The sequence below is a fragment of the Chelonoidis abingdonii genome, chromosome 24 (assembly GCF_003597395.2).
Source record: "Chelonoidis abingdonii isolate Lonesome George chromosome 24, CheloAbing_2.0, whole genome shotgun sequence".
Taxonomy (NCBI): Eukaryota; Metazoa; Chordata; order Testudines; family Testudinidae; genus Chelonoidis; species Chelonoidis abingdonii.
This window is the reverse complement of record NC_133792.1, coordinates 15,724,047-15,751,641: the sequence shown is the minus strand read 5'-3', so window position 1 is coordinate 15,751,641 and position 27,595 is coordinate 15,724,047. Positions and strand designations below refer to the sequence as shown.

At 48.1% G+C, this 27,595-nt stretch overlaps 1 protein-coding gene and 1 long non-coding RNA gene across 9 annotated transcripts in view; both read right to left on the bottom strand.

Moving 5' to 3' along the window:
• PRRC2B (proline rich coiled-coil 2B) overlaps positions 1 to 16,170 on the bottom strand; it is an 80,655-nt gene extending 64,485 nt beyond the window's left edge. For 6 of the 8 annotated variants that reach the window (XR_012654795.1, XR_012654796.1, XR_012654797.1 and 3 more), the window contains exon 1: positions 2,278 to 2,485. The gene's annotated coding sequence lies outside the window, so the exon portion shown is untranslated. Of the gene's footprint in view, positions 1 to 2,277; positions 2,486 to 16,108 lie in introns of those variants that run through there. The other 2 variants (XM_075060459.1, XM_032797793.2) reach the window with 2 other exon arrangements.
• A 10,002-nt stretch (positions 16,171 to 26,172) lies between these two features.
• On the bottom strand, positions 26,173 to 27,281 carry LOC142045913 (uncharacterized). The gene is made up of 2 exons (XR_012654838.1): positions 26,900 to 27,281; positions 26,173 to 26,537 (listed from the first exon to the last, which is right to left on the bottom strand). It is a non-coding gene; the product is annotated as an uncharacterized LOC142045913 (long non-coding RNA).
• Between the last annotated feature and the right edge of the window lie 314 nt (positions 27,282 to 27,595).

Here is a 27,595-nt window from a genome sequence, read left to right as displayed (position 1 = left end):
TGTCCAAGCCAAATTAAGTCCAAAAAGAAAGATTCAGAAGCAATGGTGAACAATACATTTGGTTTTAATTCCTCAAATTTTGCCAATCCTCTATGGACTTTTTAAATGTGATTTTTAACCTGACATTTTAATATGCCTTAAAGAAAAAGCACATTTCAGACTGGTCATCATGACAATAAAGATTAACAATGAAGATTGGTTATTAATCCTTCACACCTCAAAAATATAAAAACAAATGGAAAAAAATCTCTAAGGTCTCAGACCTGTGAGAAGCAACATGACCGCTCCACCTGCCCAGAACACCACTGACTTCAATGGGGCTCTGCACAGACCAAGGTTTGATCCATTTGTAGCTCCTTACAGAATCAGGGCCAATTAATGTATAGCAAAACTGCAGTTAAAAGTTTTAGCTACTCAGGGACTTGGCCTGACAGAGCACAATGAGAGCAGCACCACCCACACCACCTTCAACCTCTCTGCCCCAGGGCATTTTGACTCCAAATTTATATTTGGCAAATCCACCTGTCAGATGCCAACACTCTAGTGCAAGCTCTTTGGGGACAGGGACTGTCATTTTCTATGTTCGCACAGTGCCTAGCACAATGAGGCCTGATCTAGCTGAGACATCTAGGCACCACTGCAATGGAAGTTTTAAACTAACTTACAAATCCTTAATCAGGACTCAATTCTGCAAGATGAAGGGCATCCTCTGCTAGTACTGAAGAGGGAGTATCCAAGCTTTCAGGAACAATGCCCATCCCACCCCCAGTCTCTAGAAAGAGACACAGGGCCTTGAATATTTACATAGCCTGTTTATATTATGACAAACACAAGTACCATTAAAATAAAAATGCTTCATTATATGAAAGTATTAATCCATCAAACACTGCCTCCAAAATTGCTGCTTCTCTATCACCTTTTCAACACACAGAGCGTTCTCTACGTAGAGCTATGAAGAAAAATTTTCATAACAAAACCCAAAACTCAGGATCAAAGAATGTTTGCAACCACTCAAACCGAAGCCCACACAGTTCTGCTAATCAAAACATCCACAAACTCTAATGAGATGCATGGAAAAAACATTACATGTCGAGCCAAGACCTGTTTCAGGACTTTCATCTCCAGCGCACACACTCCCAAAAGCCCAGAAACCAGAAAAAGAAAAGTAAATTCTTTGCTAACAATAAAAATATGTATTTTTAAAAAAACATACACATCTTCCAAGATCCAGCATCAAAACACAACATCTCCACACTACATTTAACAGCCTCAGAAGCTGCACTGAAAACACTCCCCCACAAGCTGCATTTCAGTTCTTAGTCCGGTCTTTGCACAGCTACAATAAATACAACAATAAAACAACTGGGGCTGCAAAACTGAGATGTCTTGTTGAAACATATATTGCAACAAGAATCTCTTCACTGTAAAATCAAGATACGGTAGTTATTTCTATTTTTAACCCTCTTTGCAGAAAACAAAAATCGACTAGTTAATAATAAACACTGTTAAATTAAACTATTTTATACACCATCGTCTGTGCGTAGCAGAGCGATTGGGAGACGGGGGCAGGATGCTCTGCAGCGTGTATAGTTTTATAATCCCAGATGGGGGAGGGTTTAGCAGTTTGTAACAGCAACAGCAAAACACACACACACAGACCAGGCCTCCCATGACCGGAGCGCAGAACCAAAACAATGGGGCTAAACACGGTTTTTTAACCACCACCCCTCCCCCCAAATCCAAGCGGGCAAAGCCACCCATCTTTATGAGAGATCTGCCACTTGAAACTGACCCTCACACCTCTAAGCCCCCCTCCCCCTAGCGGGGCGTGGGGGTGGCCTAACAGGCCCCACATCTGCTGTTAACGGAGGGAGGCTCCATCCCCGACTGGTTTTTGCAGACTCCAAACCACCGTCACCCGGGCTGGCTCCAGAATTCAACAGCCTGCTCGGCTGGGGCAGACGAGGGGCTAACCGCGCTGCCCTCCAGGCACGGCGTCAACCCCCCCCCGACGTGCACCCCAGGCCCCCGGGGTCCCAGCCCCCAAGTCTTTGTTCCGGGCGTACGCGGTGGAAGCGCGCACTGCTGCCATCGGCCAGCGGCGCTGGGGGTGCGGGCTGGGGGGGGGGCGAAAGGGAGACAAACCTGAAGGGGGGAGGGGGCGGCTCGGGCTGGTTCCCTCAGGGCTCCAGGCAGCCTCTGGCTCAGGCTCCATTTTAGGGCTGCCTTGTCCCATCCCCCGCCGCCCCAAGCCCGCCAGCCGGCCCCAATACCCACCTGTTGTGGTTGTAGGGAGCCGGGTCTGCCTGGGGAGCCGAGTCAGGAGGGGAGATGGGGGCTCAGGGAGCAGGATGGCTGCGGATTGAAAAGGCAGAGGCGGCCCTGGCTGGATTGCGGCTTCTCGCTCGCTGGCGGCCTCCCTGTGTCTGTCTGCCCCTCCCCCTCCAGTCCTGCCCGCCCGGCCTGTCAATCCCCGGCCTGGAGTGAGCAACTCATCCCGCAGCCAGAGGCCTACAAACCGGACAGCGACACCTGCAGGGACCCCGGAGGAAAGCCAGGCGCTCCGCTGCACAGAGGGGTTAATGACAGAAAGCGAGAGAGAAGAAGAGAGGAAGAGGGAAAGAAAGGAGGGAGCGTGCCAGGGAGGGGAGGAGAGAGAGAGAGAGAATTAAAGAGACGAAAGACTAGCAAAGAGGGGGAAGAATGATTGAGAAAGAGGAGAGATGGGGACGGGCCCACACAACTGTCTAACCCCAGGCTCTGCTCTGGGAAGCTCTCTAGAGACTGATTCCAAAACCTCAGGGATTTTGGGGGAGGACAATACAGTCTCTGCCACCATGGTTACGGGACATGAAACTGATTGCAGGAGGAAACAGTGTGAGCTTGGTTCTGCCAAGACAGGCTCCAGCAGCAACAGCTCTGAGATCCTTGAGCCCTGGCATTGTCAGGATTACTTTATGGTCAGGCAGAAATTATTCTCCTGCTTTAAATAACAAAACCCCAAGATGATTAGATGTACATGCAAATAGGAGAGAGAAACCTAGGCTGAACAAGGTTTGGTCAAGGAGCAGTCAAGAGAGAAATATCAGACTTTCCTGTTTCTCATTTTAGGCAGGTAGGGGATGAAAGTTGAGGAGGAGTCTTCCCATTGCCTCCAAGGGCTTTAGATCAGGCCCAGAGTGTGCAAAGGATGAAGCAGTTTCTCAGTAAGGTGAGAAGCCAGGGAATTTCTCTTTCACCCCTCTCTCTAAACATTAAATCAGTTCCCAATCTAGCAATGATACAACCCCCCTAAATGCCTCATCTGTGTGTTTGTGGGAGTCACATCCTTGTCTGTAGCTCCCTGACCTTGATGTGGCTTCAGACCTTCTCAAGAATGCCACAAATCGCTGGAGCCACCATCTCGCAATAGCTTTATTTTCTATAGCAACCTGTATCTCCCCAAAAGAGACACCATTTGGGCTGTGCCCTGGGGGTTTCCAATAATGTTATTGCGAGTTGTGTATTCAGAGGGCTTGCAGGATTGGGCCCTGGAATAACAACAAAAGGGAGAAGCAAATCAAGAGGCAGATATGGCCAGGGAGAAAAGAGAGATTATCAGCGGAGATTTGTCACACACAAGATATGGCATGAGTAGCATCAGTTAAAGTTTCACCTACCTACACAGACTGCCTGACATGTTGCAGACCTGCCCTGGAGTGACCACCTTTAACACTAAGATGGGAGATCATTATCCATAGCCCTTTTAGTTCACCTCTTCATTAAAGCTGCCAGAAAGAGGCCCACTTAATGACAGATGTGGTTATGGCAGGGATACCCATCTGGTAGGAAGTGGGCTGACACCATTTCACACTGGCTCTCAGCTACTTGTCAAATGCTAAGCCTTTTTTCTTCATTTCTCAGTTGTATTTAAAGTCTGACTTATGATTCTTCTTTGATTTTACAATCAGGGAATCCTTACAGCCAGCAGAGAATTCCCTCTGCCTAGCATACTCCTGTTTACATTGGGATACATGATATGATGCCATAGAAAATTTATTTAATTCTCCTTTATTATGACATTCATATTTGGTGCCCATCACTGTGTCATGCACTGCTGTTGTAGGAGGTTTTAGTATAGATCATCCAGGGGCGGCTCCAGGCCCCAGCACACCAAGCGCATGCTTGGGGCGGCATGCCGCGGGGGGGCGCGCTGCCAGTCGCCGGGAGGGTGGCAGACAGGCAGCCTTCAGCGGCATGCCTGCGGAGGGTCCTCTGGTTCCGTGGCTCCACCAAAGCCGCAGGACAAGTGGACCCACCGCAGGCACACCTGCGGGAGGTCCACCGGAGACACGAGACCAGCGACCGGCAGAGTGCCCCCCGCAGCATGACGCTGTGCTTGGGGCGGCGAAAAGTCTAGAGCTGCCCCTGAGATCATCACCTCCTCCTGCTCCAGCATCAAAACCTTCTCCCTTGAGGAGCACATTTCTTTCAGCTCCTATAAGGACCCTGCTATCTGAAAGTGTAGACTGCTAGTGTGGGCAGAAACCTCCATCCCATCTCATCAGCCACGGAAATCCCTTCCCTCAGATCTCTCCCATCCAGCCTTAGGGGAGCCTGGTAGAAAGCTTTTGGGGTTGCAGACTTCCCTGCTAAGTTACATTACCTTCCCAGCTGTACCAGTCTTTGGGTCCAATCCCTCCTGATATAGCTGGGCCAAGATAAAACCAGTGGGTAGTAAGGTCCTGCAGCTGCTGGGCCACTACATTCTGGTGTGCTCCCCATGAAATGGTTGGACCCAGAACCAGCGGCAATATGCCTCTAGAGTCAGTTTCTGTCTGTTTAAAATGGCAGCTTTTACCTCTGGATATGAGCCAGACTGCTCAGCAGTCAAGGTTCTGTACACTGCCCGACCCTCTCCCATTAGAAATGGTGCCAATCACATCAACTCTTTCCATCTGGCAGCACTGGTCACTCAAAGGCCTTAAAAGTCATCTTCCAACCACAGCTTTGCAAACCCAGGACCAGGCCTGCCTCAACTCCCCTCTCCAGATCCAGCAAGACTCCCTGCAGCTCCCCAGGCATTTCAACATTTGCCCTTGGTGCTGGGGTTGGGCCTCATGCCGCTGAATAGCAAACAAATTTTGCCACTTCTGTTAACTGCAGGAGTGGCTGGGTCTGTAGCTGTTTTGCCAGCAGACAGACAATATCCTCCATCCTTCCTCTCCATACCTGTCAAAAACGAAAGACACACAAAAAAAAAAAAAAAAAAAAGGTTGTGAGGTCTGGAAGCCTGGTTCTACCACCAGTTATCCAAGGAGCAGTCTGATTGTAGCAACCTCTGTACTTACCAGGTCCCTTAGTCAAGGAGAACTTAGTTGCACCATAAAGGGGAAAGAGAACCAAAGCTCCAGTAAGGTAGAAGTCTCTGCATACACTCAGAAGCAATGTGTTTCAATTGCTTAAAATTTTATTATAATTGATTCTTTATTTTTCAGGCTTGGCAAAACTCAATTTCCTCACTAAAGGCTCCACTGTGAAGTTTCTAAGTTCTACCAGCTTTTAATAATCTGAAAAGAATAGGACTCAATTTTTTTTCTTTATAAAAAAGAAGCCATCTTGACCATTCTGTAGCAGAAAGAACAGCTCCTTGTTGCAGGCTGATCAGCAAAGTTTACAAGATATCAGAGCACTCAGTTCCCATCCCTCCCTCCCTCCCAGTGGAAGGAGCTGTTATTGCCATTGGGCTTTTCCCATAGAAAAGTCTTCCTCAGAGAGTGATCAATGCCTGAGAAGTAGTAGTAGCAGCCCCTAGGCCAGGGGTCAGCAACCTTTCAGAAGTGATGGGCCGAGTCTTCATTTATTCACTCTAATTTAAGGATTTGCGTGCCAGTAATACATTGTAATGTTTTTAGAAGGTCCCTTTCTATAAGTCTATAATATATAACTAAACTATTGTATGTAAAGTAAATAAGGTTTTTAAAATGTTTAAGAACTTTCATTTAAAATTAAATTAAAATGCAGAGCCTCCCGGACTGATGGCCAGGACTCGGGCAGTGTGAGTGCCACTGAAAATCAGCTCACATGCCGCCTTCGGCACACGTGCCATAGGTTGCCAACCCTCCCCTAGGCTAAGAGAAAACAGCTAGGCCCAGGCACCTGGATTTCTGTAGATTGGAGGTGTTTGCTCTAAGATCCAGTCACCAGGAGTAATGCCGAGGGAGGGAAGGCCTGAGCAGATGCTTGGTCCATGTGCCATGTTCCTAAGTGGTTCTGCGAGCCTATTATCCAGACATCAAGCGAGTCAGCAGTACTGCAAAAACCGAACAAATCCATAATCATTCTTTATGTCAGCGTCCGTCCATTACTGGAGTCAAAATATTCCTCTTGTCTCTCTCGTCTCACTCTCACTGTATCTCATCTCTTCTCTCCGGAGAATGCTGGCCATTCCCTCTGTTCCTCATCTTGCAGCCACTTAGGTGGAACAATCCATCCTCCTCTGGACATCAGCACACTCTCACTCACACAGTCTCATTCAGAGAATCTGGGCATCAGTCTGGTACATTTGCTTTTCTTTCTGTCTGTCTCTATCCATTTTCCTCCTCCTGGGCAAGCAAAGTAAACTCTCTCTCTTGCACATGAATATATTTTCTATCTTGTTTACCCAAAGAGCTTGATCCTTCGGAGCACTGGTATAGAATATTGTACAGGTCCAAGCAGGGCAGAGAGCAGGGGCGGCTCCAGGCACCAGCATGCCAAGCGCGTGCCTGGGGCGGCAAGCCACAGGGGGTGCTCTGCCGGTCATCTTCGGCAGCATGCCTGCAGAGGGTCTGCTGGTGCCATGGCTTTAGTGGACCTCCCGCAGGCACGCCGCCGAATCCGCGGGACCGCAGACCTCCCGCAGGCAAACCGCTGAAGGCAGCCTGCCTGCCTGCAGTGCTTGGGGCGGCAAAATACCTAGAGCCGCCCCAGCAGAGAGCATAGGGTAATGCTCTACTGCAATAATGAGCCCCCTGGTTGCTCCAGCCTTGTTAGCAGCACGAAGCTAAACACTAGGGCTGTAAAGTGATATTAAAAATGGATCGCGATGGATCATGATTAATTGCACTGTTAATAATAGGATACCAATATTTTTGGATGTTTTCTACATTTTCAAATATATTGATTTTAATTACAACACAGAATGTAAAGTGTACCGTGATTACTTTATATTTATTTTTATTACAAAATTCTTGCACTGTAAAAAAAAAAAAAAGCAATAGTCTTTTTCAGTTCACCTAATACACATACTGTAATGCACTCTCTTTATCATGAAAGTTGAACTTACAAATGTAGAATTTTGTACAAAAAATAACTGCATTAAAATACACCATTCCAGAGAACATGCATCCATGCTGATGATGGGTTCTACTTGATAATGACCCAAAGCAGTGTGGACTGACGCATTTTAATTTTTATCATCTGAGTCAGATGCCACCAGCAGAAGGCTGATTTTCTTTTTTGGTGGTTCGGATTCTGTAGTTTCTGCATCTGAGTGTTGCTCTTTTAAGACTTCTGAAAGCATGCTCCACACCTTGTCCCCCTCAGATTTTGGATGCCACTTCAGATTCTTAAATTTTTGGGGTAAGTGCTATAGCTATTTTTACAAATCTCACATTGGTACCTTCTTTGCATTTTGTCAAATCTGCTGTGAAAGTGTTCTTAAAACAAACGTGCTGGGCCATCATCAGAGACTGCTATAACATGAAATATATATTGCAGAATGCATGTAAAACAGAACAGGAGACATTGAACTCCTTGGGGGAGAATTGTATCACAAATGTAATTAACACATTATATTTTAATGAGTGTTGTCAGCATAGAAGTATGTCTTCTGGAATGGTGGCTGAAGCATGAAGGGGCATATGGATGTTTAGCATATCAGGCACATAAATACCTTGCAATGCCAGCTGCAAAAGTGCCATGTGAACACCTGTTCTCACTTTGTGGTGATGTAAATAAGAAGCAGGCAGCATTATCTCCCATAAATGTAAATAAACTTGTTTTGTCTTAGCGATTGGCTGAACAAGAAGTAGGACTTATAGGCTCTACAGTTTTACATTGTTTTGGATTTGAGTGCCGTTATGTAACAAAAAAAATCTATATTTGTAAGTTACATTTTTAAGAAAGAGATTGCACTACAGTACTTGTATGAAATGAATTGAAAAATGCTTATTTCTTTTGTTTATCATTATTGCAGTGCAAATATTTGTAATAAAAAATAATATAAAGTGAGCACCTTACACTTTGTATTCTGTGTTGTAATAGAAATCAATATATTTGAAAATACAGAAAATCATCCACAAACATTTAATAAATTTCAATTGGTATTCTATTAACAGCGTGATTAATTGTTTTTAGTTAATCGCGTGAGTTAACTGTGATTAATCAACAGCCCTACTGAATACCTCTTTAATATGATGAGGATTGTTCATAAATCCATATCTGTTCCCTACCCTCTCCCTGGCCTTTCTACCCTGGAGTCTTATGAATAAGAGAGTGGACGTGTCAGGTCTTGAGATTCACAAATGCTCAGTACAGAATGCTTAGCCTTAGCGTGGGCACAGATAGCATCTGCTCACATCTGCACGCCCTGCTGTGCACAGAGCAAGGGCTTTTGCAGAATCAAGGCCAACTTCAGCTGATTGATGAGGAAGAGGGGAATGAAACATCTCATGTTATTTAATGTCATAACATATCGATGTCACATAATAAAAAATAAGCAAAGCCCACAACTCTGCACTTTGTAATATCAGATGCTGCAGTGTCCCTCTTAGATCCACCACTCTGTGATCACTAGTGTAGTCACCAGCACCCAAACTTTAGGACAGTGACTTACTTGGGCTGCACTAGAATGCATTCAGTTTCATGCACACCTGGTGCTGTAATAAGCAGTTCTCCAAAGGTCTAATGCTCATCTCCAAGGAAACATTTCAAGGCCAGGGAATGTAAGTGCCAATTAATAAACCCCAGCGTAGAGTTCAAGAAGATGAAATAAACAAGCAAAAGATAATAACACATTCATTTCTATAGCATCTCCCCCTCTGCCACAGCACTTAAACTCATTGCTCATCCATCCACTCTTATCATGTAGTGGTCAGAAATGTCATGGCCACTGCTAAGACAGTGTGGTATTGGTGAGGTGAGAACTGGGTGTGAACTGAGGACTGGAAGAACCACTCAAGAGTGTAACAGTCATGATTTTCAGAGGTACTACCTCTGCTTCTACACCCCATACATCAATTCCACAAAGACTCGACTGGTCAAGTACTCAGATGGTAGCCTCCCTATACCAACTCCCATATTTAATAGGGTGAAACAAGGTTGTGGGCTGGCACTGATCCTCTTTGGTCTCCTCTTCACACCCATTCTGAATAATGTAACTGACCACCTTCAAAGGGTCATCTACATGAGGTATAGAACTGATGAAAAACTCTTCAGTCCCAGAGGCTTACTGCAAAGACAAAAAAGTCTTTGAGGAACTCATACATTAAACTGTTTTTGCAGATGATTGTGCTCTGTTTACTCAGTAAAAGTGAGCTTACCCTTTATGGGTTCTCAGAAGCAAGTGAGTGAGTGTGTGTTTACTTTGCCATCCCAGGGAGAGGAAGATGGATGGAGACAAAAAGAAAGAAATGGACTCACCATCAGCCTGGGGCAGGTGGGAAATGAAGTCCTCCTCCAACCAGCCCCATCAACCATTACCACTGAGCCATCATCGCCATCAATAGTATAAACTAAAGATCAACAATCACTTAACATATCATGGACAGTACCATCTCAAGTGACGGTTTCCTGGATCAAAACATATCAAATCAAAACAGAATATGAAAGGCAACCCAGACTTTTGGTGATTTCACCATAGGAAGCTCAACCTGCATACCATCAAACCGCCAATAAAACTGATGATACACGATGCAGCAGTGATACCATCCCTTTTATATGGATGTGGGTCAGTTTATTGCAGACACATCGAGCAACTTGAAAATTTTCGCATGAGCTGTCCTGTGGGCCTGCTCCAGCTCATTCGTCACTAGGTGGACCACATTTTTCAATTCTGGGGTATTCAATGCATGTATTGCATACATAGATGACATGCTGCTGCTCTTGGTAACCAGTGTTGGGTTGAAGGTCTCCTCTGCAGCAGGCTCTGGGTCCTTTCTTCCCTAGCTGAGAAATGACTCATCAAGCAAGGTCTCCTCTTCTTGTGAAGGGGCATTCTGCATGCCTGGGTGAGGCCCAGCTGTCTGTGCTTCTCCTGCTCTTTCGTTAGCCAAGCTGGTTTTAGATGCAAAATACTTTTGACTAAGTGCACAGGTGAAACTTTAATGGAGTCTGAATTCCCTAATTGGAAAAAGGATCAAGACAAATTTGAGAGGCACCAAGCTTCATGTCACCACAAAGCAGGTGAAATGCTTCAAATGACCACAAAGAAAGCTAAGTGACATGCTATGTTTTCAGTTCTCTCAGAAGAGCACAGGAACATCCTAATGAAAATTCTAATAGTACATGTCTTGCCAGCCAAGGACTTGCACTGAGAGGCCACCACACTAAACAAGCTGAAAATATACCCTTAAGTGGAGAGGTTGACTGCAACTTTATTCATCTGCTTTGTTTGCCGCAGAATACGATCAATACTTCAAAGTGGCTGAAAAAGAGTGGAGACAAATTCACAAGTCCAGTTATTCAAAATGAAACAATGGAAATTGTGTCTCTATGGCATTGAGGGGGATTTCTGAGGGAGTTTCTGGGAAGTGGTATACAATGATCAAGGCTATACAATTATGGTAAATGAAATAACATTCTTCTCCAACAAAAAGCAATTGCAATTGCCTGTGTTATGTGGGTGATGGCATGAATGGCTTGTACAATCAACTCTTCGCAAACAATATGGCCTGTACATCCACTGAGGTAATCATACCAGTAATTAGCTAGATATCAGCAGTGGCCAGCCTGAGCCCAAGAAGGAGCCAGAATTTACCAATGTACATTTCCAAAGAGCCATAGTAATACATCAGCAGGCCCCTGGGCCGTCCAAACAGTAGAGTCCTTATAGGAGATGAAAGAAATGTGCTCCTCAAGGGAGAAGGTTTTGATGCTGGAGGAGGAGGAGGTGATGAAGTTCTATACTGAAACCTCCTACAACAGCAGTGATGGGCACCAAATATGAATGTTATAATAAAGGAGAATTAAACAAATTTTCTATTGCCCTGAGCTATCTGAAAGTGTAGACTCCTAGCGTGAGCAGAGACCTCCATCCCATCTCATCAGCCATGGAAACCCCTTCCCTCAGATCTCTCCCATCCAGGCTTAGGGCAGCCCAGTGGAAAGCTTTTGGGGTTGCAGACAATTGTTCCAGGTCTTCGGTGGCATTTCGGTGGGGGGGGGGGGGGCCTTCGATGCTGCTGCCAAAGACATGGAGTGACTGAAGGGGCCTCCACCGCCAAAATGCTGCCAAAGACCCGGACCGCCGCCTGGTGAGTTCAAGCGCCACAGCTCCCCTGCTTTGCCCCAGGCCCTCGGAATTCTCTGGGCGGCCCTGGCAGCCCCCCTCCATCAGCACCCCTGCTCCATTCCCAGAGCCTCCAACCCACCAGCAGCACTGCCAATCAGCGCCTCTCCCTTCCTTCCCACACTTCCTGATCAGCTGTTTTGTGGCATGCAGGAGGCTGGGGGTGGGGAGAAGCAAGGGCATGGTAAACTCAGGGGAAGGGGCAGTGCCTGTGGCAGAGCCAGGGGTTGAGCAGTGAGCACCCACCAGCACATTGGAAAGTTGGCGCCTGTAGCTCCAGCCCTGGAGTCGGTATCCATACAAGGAGCCGCATATTAACTTCTGAAGAGCCACAGGTGGCTCCGGAACCACAAGTTGGCCACCCCTGCTATATCTCATTGTGTCTAACTCTGGGGAACAACAACTGTCACAGGCAATGCTATGGCTGCGAACAGGAGCGGCGCCAGGGTTTCTGATGCCCTAGGCGGACGGCCGTTTCACCGCCCCCCTCCACCCCGCGGGTCTGGTAGAGCTGCCGCAGTCATGTTGGCGGACGGTGCGCTGGTCTAAAGGCTCCCATGGACCTGTTGCTGGCATGACTGCAGCAGCTCCGCTGGACCTTCACAGCAGTGGACCATCCGCCGGCATCACTGCGGTAGGTCCCCCGGACCCGCGTGCCGCCTGCCCCGGCAAAATAGCGCCCCCCAAAAATTCTGGCGACCTAGGCCATTGCTTAGGTCGCCTAAATGGTAGCACCGGTCCTGACTGCGAAACTTAGCTGAGTATCAAGGGTAGCAAGCAGAGTGCAACAGAGGGAACCCCAAGCCACATATACTCATTGCTATGGAGATGCTTTGAATGTGGCATGCCAGGACACTACTCAAAATGCTATTCTGAGAGATATTGTTGGAACTGCTTACAAAAAATATAAATAAATCACCCAAACAATTGCAATATTTCAGGACAAAATATGAAGTGTTAAATACACCATAGGCGCTGACTTTCCCGCTTTTCACTGGGTGCTTGACCCACCCTCTGCCCCTGTCCTTGCCCTCACTCCACCCCCTCCATGAGGCCCCTGCCCCGCCTTCATTCCAACTCCTTCCCCAAATCCCCGCCCTGGCCCCGCCTCCTCTCCTGAGTACACCACATTCCCACTCCTCCCCCCTCCCTCCCAGAGCTTGCTACGCGGCCAAACAGCTGTGGCGGTGGCTGGGAGGTAGGCGAAGGAGCAGGGACCTGGCATGCTCAGGGGGAGGAGGAGGAGTGGGGTGGGGAAGGAGGGGAGCTTGGCTGCCGGTGAGTGCAGAGCACCCACTAATTTTCCCCCATGGGTGCTCCAGGCCCGGAGCACGCATGGAGTTGGCGCCTATGAAGTACACCACTAGGTATCTGTGTCCTCTATCCAAGAAGATGGACTCTCCATGAAGTAGTATTGGCTTCAATTTCTGAGACCTACCGTGATTGTGTGCAACTTGGGAAGTTGTGAAAGATGCAACAAAAAAGATACTGAAATAAGATCTCAAATCATTGGCATAGCAACTCAAATGGAAAAAAGTTTAGCTACTTGTTTGGTATTTGAACTAGGTCAGAAACTCCTAAACATGATAGACAAGCTGTCTGAAATTCTGCAAAGGTCAGACATTTAATCAACAGAAGGCCAATCTAGTATGAAAACACCACTTAGTTCAGTTCAATCCATCCAGTCAGATACAAGCTATGACTTATTCTGGGAGCAAATCCACCAGTAAAGTTGGAGATAGATGGAATGCCTGGGGTGCAATTTAGGGTAAGGTTCAGAGCTGCCTTAAATTGAGCCTGAGGCTGACCTAGCCCCTGCCAGCCTTGGAAGTGGAGAGATGCAATGGCTCCCTGCTGGCCACATTCTGACAACGATGCAGGGACGAATCTCCCCTCTATGAGGACAAGTGATGTCTGAAAGATGGGGGTCGAGGATGCAGTCAAATACATATAATTTATGAGTGTATATAAAAGACAATATGATGTACACATTTTTGTTAAAGTAATCAATAAATCCACCTTAATTTGGCCTCACCGTTTCCAAGAGATGTCACATCAACAGATGTGGGATTTGGCTACCGGAGTCTATTTATATGACATGTGCACACTTTCCCCACCAGAGGGTACTGTGTGACAAAAACCATCCATAAAGCAGTGGATAGATCACATCCTAAGAGTACACAACACCCCCCAGAAAGTTAGCAGTTCAGCATGCATCATTGGCCATCAGGGCTGAATTGAGCATAGTGGTTTTTCAACCTGTGGTCATCCGAGCTGTGTCTAGTGAATCTGTGAAAGGCTGTCATTACCACAGAAAAGTAATTTTCAACCCAGGGTCTGTAGACGCCTGGGGGTCCACAGACTATGTCTAAGATTTCCAAAGGGGTCCGCATTTCCATTCAAAATACGTTAGGGGTCCGCAAATGAAAAAAAGCTGGAAAACCACTGGCCTAGGGCATTGATTTTCCGGAGGGTGAGTGTAAAGAGGTGGCTTTTATGTCCAGCTCCACAGTTAAAAACTACCCAGTAGCACAGCCAATGTAGTCAGTGTTTCCCAAAGTGCCACTGGGTTTGGGAGATGTCTTACATCTGATTTTCCAGACGTCTAGCTAAAGTCAAAGGGAGAGGCAGATGCTCAGGACTGTAACTCTCTCCCCCTCTGCTTCATTCTCTGTAGAGCATTCTGGGGGTTGCATCATCATCTCAATGTAGCCAACATGCTATTTTCCTTGATCTGCAGCTACTAGCCTCTTATGGGGCTTGCCTGCCTTGGGGATTTTTATGTTCACATCATGGTGCCACACAGCCTCCCACCCTCCCTTTCTGAGAGGAAGCGTCCCTATAACAACATCAGCATAAGGGCATTTGTGGGAGGCCTGCAGCACTGCATAGGAGCAGCAGACACTGCTGAAAAGCACCTACCTCAGCTAGCCTCAGGTACCCGGCCACAGCTTCAAATACCAGAGTGCCTGAAGGGATACCCCATGCGTCAGCGAAGTTGTATCTCCAGGGATTTCTGGCTTGGAGGAGGGAGCCGTTGAAAATGACTAGTGTGAGGGCACCAAAGACCCTTTGCTGACCTTAGGCCAGCCAGCATTATGGGAAATCCTGTCCTGGAGAGGCCCACAAGAAGGAGAGAAAAGCAGAACAGCGAGGCAGAGTGCAGGGGGCAGTGCCCAAGGGGTAGGGAGAAGGAGGAGGAAAGGGAAACAGAGCAGACAGATGCGAGAGGGAAGAGGAAGGGAAGCCAAGAGAGACGGGAGAAGATGTGGCAGGAATGGGAGGACAGGGAGGCAGAAGAGAAGCAGGGGAGCAGAAGGCAAGGACGAAGCTATCGGGTCTGATTCTCTGTCATTGTAAGGGGGCCTTACATCACTCTGCTACTGTAAAGAAGCCCTATAGGGGAAGAAATGACCTTAGTACAGGCAATGTAAAGCTGATGTAAGCCCTGCTCCAGCCATGTCAAGGGTGAGGCCAGAACGTACTGTGTTTGGGATCTGCTCTGCTCACAAGCGCAGAAGCAGGAGGTAAGTTGGAGCAGCCTTGGAGCTGCTCTAACTTCATTGGGGGCTGGTCAGGCCACAGAATACAGGGAGCACAAAGGGGACTTAAAACCACTTTTGCCTTCTTCCCCTGCACCTCCCCCAACCACAGGGAGGTAGGGGGGAGGGACAGACTGAGAATCAGGCCCAATGTTCAAGAAATTAAAGGAAAGGAACAGGGGAGGGTCAGGAAACTGAAGGGGGCACGGGGCTCACCGAGAGTCTGAACGATCCCCATGAGCAGTGGCTGCTAGGAATGTCTGCTGTGGCCAAGAGGTCCCCTTGCAAACTGCCGGAACACTGCAGAGTGGTACAGCAGCCTGCATGGGCTCGCTGGGCTGGAAAGGACATTGTGTCTGTGAGGGGAGAGCGTGAGGAGATTTGGGCTCTATTCTTAGCCGCGTATGATTAATAATGCCCTCCATCAGGTACTGGAAATGGTGCAGACCTCATCTCCATTGCGTAAGGGGTTAGTGGAGGTTACTGTTCCTTTCTTGTTTGTGGTTTGCAGCCTAAACTACTGGGCCCCCTTTCCTGCCCTCATGTTCTAAAATACTTAGAGGGAGAGTGGAAAAGAGGAACCCAGAGGGGGGAGGGCAAAACAGAAAAAGGGAAGAAAACAAATCAGAGCTGTAGCTGCTGGGATGGTTGTGTAACCAGGCGCAAGTCAGGCTTCCTCTGCTATTCAAATCCAATGGGTGGAGGGAGCTGGGGACCGACAGGATGGGCACTCCTGCGGCCGGGACTCATGCTGCAATCCTTCAAAGCCGAAAACCTTAACACAGGGCTGAGGCCTGAACACAACGTGGTCTTCACTGTCAGGCTGAATGGTGCTGTCCGCCCACGAATGCGATGATGGGGTAACTGGGTCTCTATGCCCTGTAGATGGGATGTGATTCACTGGAGCCCATGTCACCTGACAATGGGCAAAGCGTGGGTGCAAACTGAAGGCACAGGCTGGCAATGGGCTTCCATATTGTCTATAAGCCAAGAAATTGGTGAGGCTGTTAGTGAAAACCGCAAGTACAATGCTTACCTGGGCAATACAGGTGCCTCATTAGACTGTGTTCACCTGGGGCTTAGAGCCAGACTATCCCAACCCCAGGTTATGTCATCTTCACAGCCCGGGGGAGGCAGAGGCATGGCTTTTTGGTCTTTGTTGCGTTGGTCTTGTTAAGAATATCCCCTCCTGTCAGGTTCACAAGGGTAACAGCAGGGTCACGTCTGCACCAGGACCTAAGGTTTGCCTGTCTTGTTCTCCTGGTTGCAGGTATGAAGGGAGGGCATGAGGGGCATGAATACAGCAAGGCCCTGCAAGAGGATGAACAGAGACAGAGGAGGGGAGACTCAGGTGCCTAAGAACCCTGTTCTGCTCCTGTGACCTCACTAGCCAAAACCCCTTGGGTTCTAAAGCAGCGGGATGGGCTGCAGAGTGGTCTCACAGGCACAGATCCTGGTGCTATGAATTTCAAGAGTGACTCATCATTGGGGCTGTTGGACACAGATGGACCCTCAAAATCTTCTCTGGAGCCCTGACTAGCAAAGCCTCCAATAACTAGTGCCACCACACATATCCCCTAGGGCTCGGTCTGCGCAGCACTGGAAAGCCAGCAGCCTGCTGGCTACACCACAATGCCCCAGGGGCCTGGAGGTGGGCAGGAACCTCTAACCTTGCCTGTCCTATGCATTGCCTTGTCCCAGAGGAGAAGAAGGAGAAGCTGGGGCTGGCAGTCGCTGCTCTGGGAAGACAGCCAGGGGGTTATTAATAACCTGCTGAGTCAGGGGGGCTCTTGGGTTTCAGGATCACAAGATGCAGATGCCGAGTGGATTGGATGGATTTTTTTTTTTTTTTAAAGGCTCCTTCACATTTTTTTTTCTTAAAACACTGACAGGGAGAACTGTGATGCTGCGCCAGAGCCGGGCTGCGCGGTGCCCTTCCCTAACCAGCCAGGCGCAGAGGCTGCTCTGTCCTGATCCAGGGAGCAATGTCTGCTTAAGGGAACACCAGTGTTGGAAACAGCACAAGAGTTTATCCCAATCTCCAGTGGGCTGGAAGGCCTCCAAAAACAACAGCCAATAAAGGAACAAAGCTGCTAAGCAAATATAGCTACAGCTGGGCCAGGGACAGGCAAGCTGGCTTGCAGAATTGATTACAATAACGCATTGCTTTCCCTCCCAACTCTTCAGTGAATATAGTGCTGGCAAAAGCAGCAGGATTGACAGCCCTGCAGACTGAAGCCTTCTCTTTATCCACAGGTATCAATGTGTGGCACATTGCCCTGCCAATGTGCTTCTACCTTCTTCCGAGGGAAAGAGGAATTCAGCCTCCATGGTCCATTCAATCATTAGACTCTGCTGAGGCTGTCAACAAAGTAGAGATCATTGGTGGCAGCTAGCCCCTACTCAATGCCTTCACCCTCCAACCCCATCCCAGGAGTGATCAGATTACAGCATGGTAGAAATAAGTGCTGTTGGTTTAGGTGTTTGTGTTAGCAGCTGTCAGGCCTGGTACATACGACCATAATTCCCCTGTGGTGACACACACAACATCAGAAGTGGTCAGAGATCTCGTACTCATGTAATCAGACTGTGGAACTCATTGCCACAAGAGGTCACTGAGGCCAAGAATTTAGCATGATTCAGAGATGGTTTAGATGTTCACAGAGATAGCAGGAACATCCAGGGTTTTAACTGGTAATGCAAAACAAGAGAGTGTTGGAAAAGATAAAAAGCCTCAAGCTTCAGGGTTTAAACCAGTCCCTGTTAGTGGATAATCTACCGCACATGAAGGTCTCATCCTACTCCCTCTCAGTTTACTGCAAGGTTTCTTGCACCTCCCCCTGAAGCTGCTAGTGCTGGCCACTGCCAGAGACACGTTACTGAAAAATATGAGCCGGAGTCGATCTGGTTTGGCAATTCCTATGTACTGCCAATGACGTGGAGCAGACTATTTTGCAGATCCAGCATCAGTAGTCGCAGTGTCTTTTCAAGGTACTGTTACTCTGGCAACTACAGTGAGAGAGCAAGTATAGGCAGAAGAGCCGTTCTAGTCACAGATCCAGAGCCTCAAAGGTCTTTAAGCTCCTAACTCCCCATGAAAGTTAAAAGCCTAAAGACCTTTGAAGATCTGGGCTTTAGGCCACGTCTACACTACGGGATAATATTGAATTAGCTAAAATCGGTTTTATAAAACTGATATTATAAATTCGATTTCATGCAGTCACACTAGGCACAGTAATTCGGCATTGTGCGTCCATGGTCCGAGGCTAACGTCGATTTCTGAAGCGTTGCATTGTGGGTAGCTCTTCCGTAGCTATCCCATAGTTCCCGCAGTCTCCCCCGCCCCTTTGAAGTTCTCGTTGAATCATTATTGTCGCGGTGGTTCTGGGTAAATGTCGTCAGTCATTCCTCCTCCAGGAAACATCAGCTGACAATCCTTTTCACGCCATTTTTTCCCTGGTCCACTGGCAGACGCCATAAAGCACGGCAACCATGGAGCCCGTTCAGCTTTTTTTTTTTTCCGGCACCGTATGTGTACTGGATGCCAGCGGAGAGAGAGGCGATACTCCAGCGCTACACAGCAGCATTCACTTGCTTTTGCAATGACAGCAGAGATGGTTACCGGTCGTTCTGTACCGTCTACTGCCGGAGAAAACTGGCAATGAGATGACGGTTATCTCTTCCCCTCTGTGTACTGTCCGCTGCTATCATGAGTGCCCCTGGCTGAAATCGGCCTGGGGCGCAACGCAAAAAGCAAAATTGGGGATTGACTCACTTGGGACTGAGTCAATCCCTCCCTTATGGTTTCTAAAAATAGAGTCAGTCCTGCCCTAGAATAAGGGGCAAGTGTATTAGAGGACCAGTGTATCAGAGCACAGCTGCTCCGTGTCAGTATTCACAGGGGGTGCCCCTGCAACAACCCCACCCATTGCTTCTCTCCTCCCCCAACCTTCCTGGGCTACCCGGGGCAGTGGTCCCCCCCACATTTGTGTCATGAAGTAATAAAAGAATGCAGGAATAAGAAACAGAGACTTGTTAGTGACATAAAATGAGGGGGAGGCAGCCTCCCCTAGCGCGGGCTGACAGTCCAGGCAGGACATTATACAGGTGGAGGGGGCTGAGAGCTCGAGCCCAGTTGCTGCTGCTATGACAGTCCAGGTACAGAATCTTTTCTTTACACAGGAAAGGGAGTAACTGGGCTGAGTCCCCAGTTGCTATGATGAAGCTGGGTTATTACCAGCCGTTCTGTCCATCTACCTGGAGTAACCAGCAGGGCCTCCGATGTCAACAATGTTAGATATTCATGAGGACGGTTTTATCAGTCATATTTGCACCGTCTACCACCGGGAAGGGGAGAGGAGCGGATATACTGCTCTTCACTGCTGCAGCATCGCGTCTACCAGCAGCATTCAGTACACATAGGGTGACATTGAAAGAAGTCAAGAAATGATTTCTTTCCTTTTCTTTCACGTGGTGGTGGGGGGGGGAAAGAAACTGAGGAGCTATTCCTGAACCACGCCAGACACTGTGTTTGAACCTACAGACATTGGGAGCTCAGCCAAGAATGCAAATACTTTTCAGAGACTGCTGTGGACTGTGGGATAGCTGGAGTCCTCAGTACCCCCTCCATCCATGACCGTCCATTTGAGTCTCTGGCTTCCCGTTACGCTTGTCACGCAGCGCTGTGTATCCTGGAGATTTTTTTTCCAAACGCTTTGGCATTTCGTGTTCTGTAACGGAGCTCTGACAAACAGATTTGTCTCCCCATACAGCGATCAGATCTAGTATCTCCCGTACGGTCCATGCTGGAGCTCTTTTTTGGATTTGAGACTGCATCGCCACCCGTGCTGATCAGAGCTCACGACGCTGGGGCAAACAGGAAATGTAATTCAAGAAGTTCGCGGGGCTTTTCCTGTTTACCTGCCCGCTGCATTCCGAGTTCAGATTGCTGTCCAGAGCGGTCAGTGGTGCACTGTGGGATACCGCCCGGAGGCCAATAACGTTGATTTTTATTTCCGTCCACACTAACCGTAATCCGATATGTTAATATCGAATTTAGCGCTACTCCTCTTCGTCGGGAGTGGGAGTACAGAAATCGAATTTAAAGAGCCCTTTATATCGATATAAAGGGCGTTGTAGTGTGGACGGTTACAGCGTTAAATCGATTTAACGCTCTTTAAATCGATTTAAACGCGTAGTGTAGACCAGGCCTGAGTCTCTAGAGTCAGTATGGTGGCAGTCTCAAGTGCTGATATATTGCAAATGTAGGTAGAGTGACTTACTGGTACAGGTAGGGATGCAGTAGCAGTTACAGTCAGAGAGCACCGTTACAGTCAATGTCCAGGTCTCCTTACTAGCTGGTCCAGGTACGGTCAGCTGGGCAGCACAACTGAATGACGGCCCTAGAAAGTGACCTGGACAAAAAGAGCTTCTTGCTCCCTCAACCGTTTGGAATGATCCTGCCAGGCTCACCCAGCTCCGTCTCTGCGCTTTCCCCAGCTCCCTAAATTGCAGGCAAGTGGAAGCGCTGATTATTTATCAGGTTCCTGGCCCCAAGAGCCGACATTTCAAAAGTGCCTCGTCTATTTTCCCCAACCAGAACTGGCCAAAATAGACACCCCCAACCCCGCCCCTCTCCTGCAGCTGTTACCCTCATCCCCCCTGCCAGGCTGGCTTGTTCTGTTCCCTCCTCTTTCATCACCACCAAGACAGGGCTACTGCGATTGCTACAGTCATGTCAGTAACTTACCGAGAGGGAAATGAGTGAAGTGCTGCAGCACTGCTTGACTCCCATCACTCATCAGTTCTGGTTCAGCGCTCTCAGCTTGCCTTCACTGCTGAGTCCATTCATTGCAATTAGTCTATTACTTGCAAATCCTATTTACTCTTACTGTTGTGTTTGCATATTACCGTGTTCTAAATCCAAGCCCAGACTAAAAAGTATGTACTCAGGACATTTTGTGACAAACTGCCACCTAAACAAACTGATTCATCCTCATAACATCCTTTGCAAGGCAGGTATGTATGGTGAGCCCTTTCCCACAGATGGGGAAACCCAGGCCCAAAGGGGTTGTGACTTGGCTAACAACACAGCAAGGCAGTGGCAGAGCTGGGAGTAGAACCCAGGAGTCCTGACTCCCAACCCCCAATCAGCTGCTGAGTCTGAGCCACTGCTTTTCTGACTCACATTTTAAATATAAAAAGAGGGGTTTTTTGGTAGGCACAAGCCTGGTGCCTATAGCCTGGTTCCTGTCTAGCAGGTGCTCTCTCTCTCAGAGGAGTAGCCTTATGTCCATATACATCACTTGTATTTATATAGTCAATTACCATTGCAACACATTCCAACTCCTAAATATGCTCCTTGAAGGTAGAGATAAGGTATCAGTTTTCCGGTTACTCTTGCCAGTCTGTCTGTAGTAGATAATAAGCATGCTGGGTAACAGGAAGAAGGGTATCTAGAAAGGAAGCTGAGCAGCTGCTGCTGTTGTTGCAGGAGACTGAAAAAAACCCAAACAAACACCGGAAATCTTGTGAAACATACAAATCTTTCCCCTCGGAATGACTCTTCTGATCTAGACACTTCTGGGTCAGACTCCAGCTGTGCCTTCCCAAAGCGGTAGAGAGGCACCTCCCCAGGTGAGAACTGCTGAGCTCTTTGAGTGCCAGACATATTGCCGTGACTTGTTTTAGCAGGAGGGTGGAAATAGGAGGTAGAAAGATTGGGTCACTAGTATCCAAAAAATAAAGCTTCCCTGTCCAGTCTCTAGCTTGTGTCTCCCATTCTGCCCCCACCCTCCCAACCCAACTCGGGGAAGTTGCAAATGGAAGAGTTCATATTATTTCTCCTTTTTGAAGTATCTAATAAATGGACTATTTGATGCTCCTGGGCCGAAGTCCCTGCAGTCTGAAATTCTCTGTTCACATCTAGCCTGGTTCTGTTCAGCTCTGGACAGGGCCTTAGAGAAATCAGCTAAGCACACATGACCTCACATTGATTTAGGAGCAAGACAAAAGAATATACGAAATATCCTGAAACAAGGAATGCAGAGCAGTAGCTGAATACTTCCAGGAACTGCTCTAGCTCAACTCAGATCATCCAAACCATCAGACCAGGCAGCTCCTCCTGCCGCATCGCTTCCTAAGCAGCTCTCATCACATGGCCCCATGTATTTCTTTCTGTTCCTGCTATCCCATTAATCTGTTTTATGTACACCCCCATGTGTGCCGGACACGTAACCAATGTGGTAATCTGCTGCTGTTGTATGTCTTAGCAATCGGGTTAAAACAAAAACACACACAGCAAACCCCCTTTTAAAAACAACAAGCCTGGCAGCTTCAAGGTCAAAATCTCAACAAGGCTGGGGAATCAGCACTAACTGGATCACATCTCTTTGCAACTGACCTCTGCAGCCAGATGTGCATGAAGCTAATTCCTAAACAAACTGTCAAGGGAAACGCTTTCACTGCTGCTCTGCCAAGCAGGGACGTGGAGGCAGAGCAAGAACAGTGCACCCGTGTCTCAGGGGGAATGTTTAGTTTACACCCATCATCTATTTGCAATTATCTGAGCTTCTGTTCCTGGCGATTTTATTTGAGTTAATCTCCGTGGGTCTGACTCTGCAGCCCTTGTCCACTGCTGATTTCAGTGGGCTCCTCGGTTGTGCAAGGAATGCAGGCTAGGACCCGATGAAGAGGATAAGCAGGATGAAAAGAGGGAGTTTCTCCATGTCTGCTCCTCGCTATCAAGTGCTGCCCGTGTGTGTGGAAGGATGGGTGTGTGGGGTGTCCGGAGGAGCAGGGAAGTTTCTGAGGGTCAGGGCATCTATCTGAAATTGCTTCTAAATCTCACTAAACAGGACCTCAGAGCAACACCCCAACAGTTAAACAGCTCAGGCAACCCCCAATAAAAATCCCCAGGCCTGAAAGGGTCTCTGTCAACCCCAACTCTCCTTTCATGGGCAGGTGTCTCTCAATAGCAGGGCATAGCAGCGTGCCTCCAAGGGCTGCAGGCTGGGGTGGGGAGCTGCTGGGCAAAGCACAGGGCGCCCGCAGACCTCAGTGCAAATGCAGAGGGACATCTCTAAGGGAGCCAGGGCCTAAACCAGGGGCTGTACCGGTGTAAACCAAGGCCTGAAACTGCCCTGGGGAACAAACAGCAAGCCAGTGCACCAGTGGATGTACTGGAGCAATTTCTGTACCTCTCCTCACTCCAGTGCTATATAGGGAAGTGGCCAGGGGAGAATGCCCCAATGAAGGCACACTGTCCTACGCGCAGTCAAGTCACTCTGTACATCTCAAGGGTCCATAGGGAGGTTCCTGTCCAAGGACCAGGTGTATTAGCAATGCCTTCGTGTTCATGCCCTCTAGAGCACAGGGCAGAACCAAGACCTTATTGTAAATCGAGGGGCAACGACATTTCTAACTGCACTCGACTCCAAACTCTGGATGGAAATGCCTCCTATTCAGGCCCCCCGAACATGATGTATGTCACAATGCCGAGGCCCCTAAGTCCTGCCCTACCCCATGGCCTTTCTTGTTAACTGCTATGGCATGTTGGCCAATTTATCAAATTACCACCACGAAAGGTTAATTGCTGCAATGCTGCTGCAAAAGAAGTAGCTGCAGCTCCACTTAGTGGCTGCTGGGAAATCCCTCGTTAATTGCTGGAATATCTCTCTCCCACTAAGCAGGACCACTGTGCGGGCAGGCAGAATCTGCTGGTATCCTTTCCCTGTTTAGCATCTCCCAGCAACAGCTAAGCCTACCTCCCCGCTCTGTGCAGCTGGGCCAGGAGAGGTTAATGATGCATCTATGTGATTTTAATGCCACTCTTGTGATTAACGTATCCTAATTCTGCAATTTTTCATCTTCTATTCTGATGAAGAGCAAAGGAGATAGGAGGGGGGAAAGAAGGTATTTACCAAGGGATTTCACTCAAATAATGAAATAAATGTGATCAGCTAAGGGACTCTTAATCCGACTTGATTCCTGCATCCTGGGGAATGAACTCAGAAGCAAAGATCTCTTGGAGTTCCAATCAGCCAATGGTAGGAGCCCATCCAGCAGAGGGCCCAGGCCCACCAAGTGCCAGGTTAACGTGCTCAAACCTGCAGAGGGGAAGTGTATTCTGATGGCAGGATCAGTGAAAAGGGAGTCAGGACACTTGGGTTCTATGGCCAGCTCTGCCACCGATTCACCTTGGAGAAAGGTGTGTGCCTCAGTTTCCCACCCCTTTGAAAAGACAGGGGTGTTGAGAGGGGGAATCAGTATGTTCATAGAGTGCTCCGAAATCCTCAGATGAAAGCTGAGGAAATGCCAAGTTAAATAATGCCCCATACCCTAATATTGCCCTATAGCACTAATGAGAAATATCCGCGGGCCAGCCCTACCTCTGACAAAGGGTGTCAAAGGGGGACTCCTGGGTACCTAAGGTCAGCATGGGAGAAAAAACACCTTCCTGGTCCTTCCACATGAAAGCGCAATATCAAAGACAGCAGTCAAGGCTCACTCTCCTGACATTCTGGTTCCCCCAAAGCTAAGACAAGGATGCAGTCCCAGTGCAGAATAGAGACACGCTCCCAGACATACTGACACCCACAAAGTAGCATGTCTTAGGACAAAGGACTATCTATTGCATTCATTCTTGGGTGACCCTGACAGCCCAGCAACACCAGGTTACTGTGGTTTGTGTGTTCAAGGAAAAGGGTCATTTATCTCCTATTTCAAGCCTCCCTCTGCCCAAGTTGTCAGTAACTGGTCTAGTGTCTGAGAGGGGATGTGCCATCTTAGAGATATATGCTGTGCGCATCTCTCTTTTTTCAGTCCAGTAACTAAAGGCTTAATTGCCACCTAATTTATGTACATAGGCTAAACTGGAGTTCCCATGAACTACTATTGTCCTTGTGAGCTGGAAGTCTCTGGGCATAGAAAAAGATTGTGTATTGTTGCAACAGATGTTCTAGCACAACCTGTACTTTAAGTTTAAGTAGCTTTTTAAGTTTTAAGTAGTTTAACACAGCTACACTTGATAGATTCTTCCAGACTCAGAGAGCTGCTGAACGCTGTTTAACCCGGTCTATGGATCTCTTATCATTTGCTAGAAACTTCCTCTTGAGTTAATAAAGGGGGAAGCATTTTTCCAAGGAAATCCAATACACAAGAGGCTAGAGCCACATCATGGCATTCCAGGAAGGACTCTTCCAAGCTCACATATTGCCTCTAGGAGACAGGCATTTAAGGTCAAGCATTAGGGAATTGCTAGCCATCCCGCCAGAGAACTAGACCCATGTAGCTGCTCTCCTGCTGCTGGCATTCCTGCCAGCTGGTCCTTCCACAGCGGAGAGAGACCAGCTCCAGCTCAACACAGCGGGAGAAAGGAGCACTGAAAGGTGCCTTTCCTTAAGCTCTACCAAAATGAAGTCTTGCATAACGGTGTTAATAATACCCCGGCCCCACCCCCCCAGTCCTCAAATCCGCAGAACAGCTCTATGGGATTATGGTGTCTCTGTGGGATGCAGAATTACACTCCAGTTCAATAGTATAATCAGATGTGGGGGGAACTGTCTGCCATTTGAACACACACAAACACCACACACATACACATAACTGCATGCACACACAAAACAAGTCCCCCCTTATGCATACATGCCACACACATGCAAACACCACACAGACCTGCAATTTATGCATACACACTACACACTCTTGGCATACATGTCCAGGCCACACACAAACACCACACACCCCACACAACGTGCACCCACACTTGTCTGAAGCTGTTTTGTGATGTTGAGATACAAAAGCCCAATTGGCTGCAGCACAAGCAGTTGCAGTAGGCGGTTGTGTGCAGCACTTCAGAGTATCAAGAGCTCCATTGCTCCTCCAGCTCTTTGCTGACTCCAAGCCTCTGTGGCCATTGCAGATAGTGCTGGGTGAAATTTTTCAGTGACCAATGCAGATTTGACCACACCAAAATATTTCATGACTTGGTGCTGATTTTGCCAAATTGGTTTGGTAACCAAAAAAAAATATCCAAATAAATCAAAATATTTTGTCTGGACAATTTCAAAAGGAAACGTGGATTTTCTGATTTGAAGGGACTTTTCATTTTGAAATGGCCTTGAATTTTATTTGGAAGAATGAGACGTGCGAGTCAATGTTCAAAATCAAAAGGAAACTGAAACCCAACAGTTTTTTCCCCAGTTTTTCAGAACTACCGCCAGTGAACCAAAAAAGTCTGTTCTTCACCCAGCTCTAATAACATGTGATAGGAAAATGGCCTTCCCTCTTCTCCCCACCCACTTGCTGGGTCTTTGCCCCCTGCAGAGGGGTCAGCGTTAGCCATATCACTCCAGCATTCTGCAAGCTTGACCTTCTCCTCACCAAACTCAAACCATCTCATGCCCTTCTCTGGTCTTGGTAGTGGTAGTGGGGGGGTCCCATTCCCTCCTCCTCTCCTCTTCTGCCTTGGGGGAAGAACAGAAACGGACGCATCATGAAAGAGTCCAGTGAGAGAGCAAAACACAGATCGGGGCGAGACTCCACACAGCTCTACCGAGAACGGACGTGTCTCCCTCTTTCTTCCCCACAGTTCCAATAATCAGAGACCAAAAATAAACCAGACAGCTTGTTCAAATAAAACACAAGCTTAGGGGGTGCGCGAGGGGAATAGAGACAAACAAACAGCCCAGCTCTGATTCCCCCATATGCCTGAGGTTATAATCCAGATTTGCTTCTTACCCAGTACTCTTCATTTTTATAAATTAAAACCTCTTTTTGCAGCTGAATTTAATCAGCATTAAAAGCTTGGGGGCATGTTATCACTCACACCAAAAATAAAAATGAAATCCTCCTCCTCATCTCCACAACGCTTGGGCTTCCGCAGCATTGACAGGAGCAGCCCATGCACGCAGCTCAGCATGAAGCAGTTGCCTCCTCTGGGAGATTTGATGTGCTGTGTGTGCACTCAGTGAAGATGCCAGCACTGCCTGGCTGCCGTTGGGACTCATGCTCTCTGGCGACGCTGGGTGACACTACCCGTAATGAGGTGTTCAGCACTGTGACACAGCCACGGCCCAACCCCTTCTAGCTGACAGGCAGCTCGCCCAGAACAGCCCCCTCCCACAGATGAATCTACAGGAAAACACTGCACCCCAAACTGTTGGGTGGCAGGGGATGAGGGGGCACTTCTTCCCCTGCAGTGTGGGCAGCGATTCTACCCCCAGCCCTCATGCCTCTGCTGGGAGGGAAAGGGTGTGAGGGCCTCCAGCTGGAGGCCTCATGCTTGTGTGGCTTCCTACACCCTCCACCCCAACCTACTCTGCCAAGTAGGGTGACCAGACAGCAAATGTGAAAAATTGGGACGGGGTGGGGGGTAATAGGAGCTTATACTAGAAAAAGACCCACAAATCGGGACTGTCCCTATAAAATCGGGACATCTGGTTACCCTATTGCTGAGGGCTCCTAGGGAAAGAAGTCAAGCAGCTGCACCATGGAGTCAAGTAGCTAAACAGTAGCATCACAG